This window comes from Microchirus variegatus, assembly GCF_963457635.1.
Source record: "Microchirus variegatus genome assembly, chromosome: 1".
In the NCBI taxonomy this organism is placed as follows: Eukaryota; Metazoa; Chordata; class Actinopteri; order Pleuronectiformes; family Soleidae; genus Microchirus; species Microchirus variegatus.
The window spans coordinates 46,342,614-46,349,885 of NC_139802.1; positions in this window are offsets into that span (position 1 = coordinate 46,342,614).

Here is a 7,272-nt window from a genome sequence, read left to right on the forward strand (position 1 = left end):
AAAATTTGGTCCAAAATTTGACAAAAACGTCCTACTATACTATGTCGTCCAAAATCGGATAATTTTTTTGAATTTTTTCTTTTATCCCAAAATGTGTCCAAAACTTCATACTATACTATGTCGTCGACCTCAATGTCATACTACACTATTTCGTCCAAAATCTGACCATTTTTTTGAAAATATTTGGTCCAAAATTTGACAAAAACGTCATACTATACTATGTCGTCCAAATTCGGAAAACATATTAAAACATTTTATTAGCCCAAAATGTGACCAAAACATCATACTATACTATGTCGTCGACCTCAATGTCATACTACACTATTTCGTCCAAAATCTGACAATTTTATTTAAAGAAAAAATTTGGTCCAAAATTTGACAAAAACGTCATACTATACTATGTCGTCCAAAATCGGATAATTAAAAAATATATTTTTTTTTTAGCCCAAAATGTAACCAATACGTCATATAATTCAATGTGGTTGTCCTCAATGTCATACTACACTATTTCGTCCAAAATCTGACCATTTTTTTGAAAAAAAAAATTTGGTCCAAAATTTGACAAAAACGACATACATTACTATGTCGTCCAAAATCTGATAATTAAAAATTTTTTTTTAGCCCAAAATGTGACCAACATGTCATACAATACTATGTTGTTGACCTCAATGTCATACGACACTATTTCGTCCAAAATCTGACATTTTTTTTTTGAAAAAAAAATATTTTGGTCCAAAATTTGACAAAAACGTCATACTATACTATGTCGTCCAAAATCTGATAATTTAAAAAAAAAATTTTTTTAGCCCAAAATGTGACCAACATGTCATACAATACTATGTTGTTGACCTCAATGTCATACTACACTATTTCGTCCAAAATCTGACAATTTTTTTGAAAGAAAAAATTTGGTCCAAAATTTGACAAAAACGTCCTACTATACTATGTCGTCCAAAATCGGATAATTTTTTTGAATTTTTTCTTTTATTCCAAAATGTGTCCAAAACTTCATACTATACTATGTCGTCGACCTCAATGTCATACTACACTATTTCGTCCAAAATCTGACCATTTTTTTGAAAATATTTGGTCCAAAATTTGACAAAAACGTCATACTATACTATGTCGTCCAAATTCGGAAAACATATTAAAAAATTTTATTAGCCCAAAATGTGACCAAAACATCATACTATACTATGTCGTCGACCTCAATGTCATACTACACTATTTCGTCCAAAATCTGACAATTTTTTTTAAAGAAAAAATTTGGTCCAAAATTTGACAAAAACGTCATACTATACTATGTCGTCCAAAATCGGATAATTAAAAAAAATATTTTTTATATTATTATAAATAATAAATATATTATATTATTATTTTTTTTAATATGTCAAAAACGTCAAAGTTTAGTTTGTCGTACTGAAAGACACCAAAACCTCAGGTGGTCTAATGAATAAGGCACTGGCCCCCTGAGCCAGGGATGATGGGTTCAAGTCCCGTCTCGGGTGAATGTCATTGACATATACTATGTCGTCGACCTCAAAGTCATGCTACACTATTTCGTCCAAAATCTGATCATTTTTTTGAAAAATTTGACCAAAATTTGACAAAAACATCATACTATACTATGTCGTCCAAAATAGGAATTTTTTGGGAAATTTTTTTTTTAGCCCAAAATCTGACCAAAACGTCATACTATACTATGTCGTCAACATCAATGTCATACAACACTATTCCTTTTGAAATCTGACCTTTTTTTGAAAAAAATAATTTTGGTTCAAAATTTGACAAAAACATCATACTATACTATGTCGTCCAAAATCAGATTTTTTTTTAGAAATTTTCTTTTTAACCCAAAATGTGACCAAAACTTCATACGATACTATGTCGTCGACCTCTATGTCATACTACACTATTTCTCCAAATCTGACAATTTTTTTAAAAAGAATTTGGTCCAAAATTTGACAAAAATGTCATACTATACTATGTCGTCCAAAATCGGATAATAAAAAACATTTTTTTTTTTTGCCCAAAATGTAACCAAAACGTCATACTATTCAATGTGGTTGTCCTCAATGTCATACTACACTATTTCGTCCAAAATCTGACCATTTTTTTGAAAAAAAAAATTTGGTCCAAAATTTGACAAAAACGACATACTATACTATGTCGTCCAAAATCGGATTTTTTTTTTGAAATTTTCTTTTTAGCCCAAAATGTGACCAAAACTTCATACTATACTATGTCGTCCACCTCAATGTCATACTACACTATTCAGTTCAAAATCTGACCGTTTTTTTGAAAAAAATAATTTTGGTTCAAAATTTGACAAAAACATACTATACTATATCGTCCAAATTCGGAAAAACATTTTACATTTTTTTATTTAGCCAAAAATGTGACCAAAACTTCATACTATACTATGTCGTCGACCTCTATGTCATACTACACTATTCAGTTCAAAGTCTGACAATTTTTTTCAAAAAAAAAACAGTTGGTCCAAAATTTGACAAAAACGACATACTATACTATGTCGTCCAAAATTGGACCATTTAAAAAGAAAATTTGGTCCAAATATGACCAAATCCTCATACTATACTATGTCAAAAACGTCAAAGTTTAGTTTGTCGTACTGAAAGACACCAAAATCTCAGGTGGTCTAATGAATAAGGCACTGGCCCCCTGAGCCAGGGATGATGGGTTCAAGTCCCGTCTCTGGTGAATGTCATTGACATATACTATGTCGTCGACCTCAAAGTCATACTACAGTATTTCGTCCAATTTTTTGAAAAAAAAAATTGGGCCCAAAATTTGACAAAAACGACATACTATACTATGTCGTCCAAATTCGGAAAACATATTTAATTTTTTTATTAGCCCAAAATGTGACCAAAACGTCATACTATACTATGTCGTCGACCTCAATGTCATACTACACTATTTCATCCAAAATGTGACAATTTTTTTGAAAGAAAAAATTTGGTCCAAAATTTGACAAAAACGTCATACTATACTATGTCGTCCAAAATCGGATAATTAAAAAAAATATATTTTTTTTAGCCCAACCAAAACCAAAACGTCATACTATTCAATGTTGTTGACCTCAATGTCATACTACACTATTTCGTCCAAAATCTGACCATTCTTTTGAAAAAAAAATGTTGGTCCAAAATTTGACAAAAACATCATACTATACTATGTCGTCCAAAATAGGAAATTTTTTGGGAAATTTTTTTTTTAGCCCAAAATCTGACCAAAACGTCATACTATACTATGTCGTCGACATCAATGTCATACTACACTATTCCTTTTGAAATCTGACCATTTTTTGAAAAAAATAATTTTGGTCCAAAATTTGACAAAAACATACTATACTATGTCGTCCAAATTCGGAAAAACATTTTACATTTTTTTATTTATCCCAAAATGTGACCAAAACGTCATACTATACTATGTCGTGGACCTCAATGTCATACTACACTATTTCTCCAAAATCTGACAATTTTTTTAAAAAGAAAATTTGGTCCAAAATTTGACAAAAACGACATACTATACTATGTCGTCCAAAATCTGATTTTTTTTTTGAAATTTTCTTTTTAGCCCAAAATGTGACCAAAACTTCATACTATACTATGTCGTCGACCTCAATGTCATATTACACTATTCAGTTCAAAATCTGACCGTTTTTTTGAAAAAAATAATTTTGGTTCAAAATGTGACAAAAACATACTATACTATGTCGTCCAAATTCGGAAAAACATTTTACATTTTTTTATTTATCCCAAAATGTGACCAAAACGTCATACTATACTATGTCGTCGACCTCAATGTCATACTACACTATTTCTCCAAAATCTGACAATTTTTTTAAAAAGAAAATTTGGTCCAAAATTTGACAAAAAAACGACATACTATACTATGTCATCCAAAATCTGAATTTTTTTTGGAATTTTTTTTTAGCCCAAAATGTGACCAAAACTTCATACTATACTATGTCGTCTACATCAATGTCATACTACACTATTCCGTTCAAAATCGGACAATTTTTTGGGAAAAAATAATTTTGGTCCAAAATTTGACAAAAAACATCATACTATACTATGTCGTCCAAAATTGGAAAAACATTTTAAATGTTTTTATTTATCCCAAAATGTGTCCAAAACGTCATACTATACTATGTCGTCGACCTCAATGTCATACTACACTATTTCGTCAAAAATCTGATCGTTTTTTTGAAAAAAATAATTTTGGTTCAAAATTTGACAAAAACATCATACTATACTATGTCGTCCAAAATCTGATTTTTTTTTTGAAATTTTCTTTTTAGCCAAAAATGTGACCAAAACTTCATACTATACTATGTCGTCGACCTCTATGTCATACTACACTATTCAGTTCAAAATCTGACCGTTTTTTTGAAAAAAATAATTTTGGTTCAAAATTTGACAAAAACATTCTATACTATGTCGTCCAAATTCGGAAAAACATTTTACATTTTTTATTTATCCCAAAATGTGACCAAAACGTCATACTATACTATGTCGTCGACCTCAATGTCATACTACACTATTTCTCCAAAATCTGACAATTTTTTTAAAAAGAAAATTTGGTCCAAAATTTGACAAAAAACGACATACTATACTATGTCATCCAAAATCTGAATTTTTTTTGGAATTTTTTTTTAGCCCAAAATGTGACCAAAACTTCATACTATACTATGTCGTCTACATCAATGTCATACTACACTATTCCGTTCAAAATCTGACAATTTTTTGGGAAAAAATAATTTTGGTCCAAAATTTGACAAAAAAACATCATACTGTACTATGTCGTCCAAAATCGGAAAAACATTTTAAATGTTTTTATTTATCCCAAAATGTGACCAAAACGTCATACTATACTATGTCGTCGACCTCAATGTCATACTACACTATTTCATCCAAAATGTGACAATTTTTTTGAACGAAAAAATTTGGTCCAAAATTTGACAAAAACGTCATACTATACTATGTCGTCCAAAATCGGATAATTAAAAAAAATATATTTTTTTTAGCCCAAAATGTAACCAAAACGTCATACTATTCAATGTTGTTGACCTCAATGTCATACTACACTATTTCGTCCAAAATCTGACAATTTTTTTGAAAAAAATAATTTTGGTCCAAAATTTGACAAAAACATCATACTATACTATGTCGTCCAAAATCGGAAAAACATTTAAAATGTTTTTATTCATCCCAAAATGTGACCAAAACGTCATACTATACTATGTCGTCGACCTCAATGTCATACTACACTATTTCGTCAAAAATCTGACCGTTTTTTTGAAAGAAATAATTTTGGTTCAAAATTTGACAAAAACATCATACTATACTATGTCGTCCAAAATCGGATTTTTTTTTTGAAATTTTCTTTTTAGCCAAAAATGTGACCAAAACTTCATACTATACTATGTCGTCGACCTCTATGTCATACTACACTATTCAGTTCAAAGTCTGACAATTTTTTTCAAAAAAAAAACAGTTGGTCCAAAATTTGACAAAAACGACATACTATACTATGTCGTCCAAAATTGGACCATTTAAAAAGAAAATTTGGTCCAAATATGACCAAATCCTCATACTATACTATGTCAAAAACGTCAAAGTTTAGTTTGTCGTACTGAAAGACACCAAAACCTCAGGTGGTCTAATGAATAAGGCACTGGCCCCCTGAGCCAGGGATGATGGGTTCAAGTCCCGTCTCGGGTGAATGTCATTGACATATACTATGTCGTCGACCTCAAAGTCATGCTACACTATTTCGTCCAAAATCTGATCATTTTTTTGAAAAAAAGAAATTTGGTCCAAAATTGACAAAAACGACATACTATACTATGTCGTCCAAATTCGGAAAACATATTTAACTTTTTTATTAGCCCAAAATGTGACCAAAACGTCATACTATACTATGTCGTTGACCTCAATGTCATACTATACTATTTCATCCAAAATGTGACAATTTTTTTGAAAGAAAAAATTTGGTCCAAAATTTGACAAAAACGTCATACTATACTATGTCGTCCAAAATCGGATAATTAAAAAAAATATATTTTTTTTAGCCCAAAATGTAACCAAAACGTCATACTATTCAATGTTGTTGACCTCAATGTCATACTACACTATTTCGTCCAAAATCTGACCATTTTTTTGAAAAAAATAATTTTGGTCCAAAATTTGACAAAAACATCATACTATACTATGTCGTCCAAAATCGGAAAAACATTTAAAATGTTTTTATTCATCCCAAAATGTGACCAAAACGTCATACTAGACTATGTCGTCGACCTCAATGTCATACTACACTATTTCGTCAAAAATCTGACCGTTTTTTTGAAAAAAATAATTTTGGTTCAAAATTTGACAAAAACATCATACTTATACTATGTCGTCCAAAATCGGATTTTTTATTTGAAATTTTCTTTTTAGCCCAAAATGTGACCAAAACATCATACTATACTATGTCGTCGACCTCAATGTCATACTACACTATTTCATCCAAAATCTGACCATTTTTTTGAAAAAAAAAATTTGGTCCAAAATTTGACAAAAACGACATACTATACTATGTCGTCCAAATTGGGAAAAACATTTTAAATGTTTTTATTTATCCCAAAATGTGTCCTAAACGTCATACTATACTATGTCGTCGACCTCAATGTCATACTACACTATTTCATCCAAAATCTGACCATTTTTTTGAAAAAAAAAATTTGGTCCAAAATTTGACAAAAACGACATATCCAAAATTTGACAAAAACATCATACTATACTATGTCGTCCAAATTGGGAAAAACATTTTAAATGTTTTTATTTATCCCAAAATGTGTCCTAAACGTCATACTATACTATGTCGTCGACCTCAATGTCATATTACACTATTTCGTCCAAAATCTGACTGTTTTTTTGAAAAAAATAATTTTGGTTCAAAATTTGACAAAAACATCATACTATACTATGTCGTCCAAATTCGGAAAAACATTTAACATTTTTTTTTAGCCCAAAATGTGACCAAAACGTCATACTATACTATGTCGTTGACCTCAATGTCATACTATACTATTTCATCCAAAATGTGACAATTTTTTTGAAAGAAAAAATTTGGTCCAAAATTTGACAAAAACGTCATACTATACTATGTCGTCCAAAATCGGATAATTAAAAAAAATATTTTTTTTTTAGCCCAAAATGTAACCAAAACGTCATACTATTCAATGTTGTTGACCTCAATGTC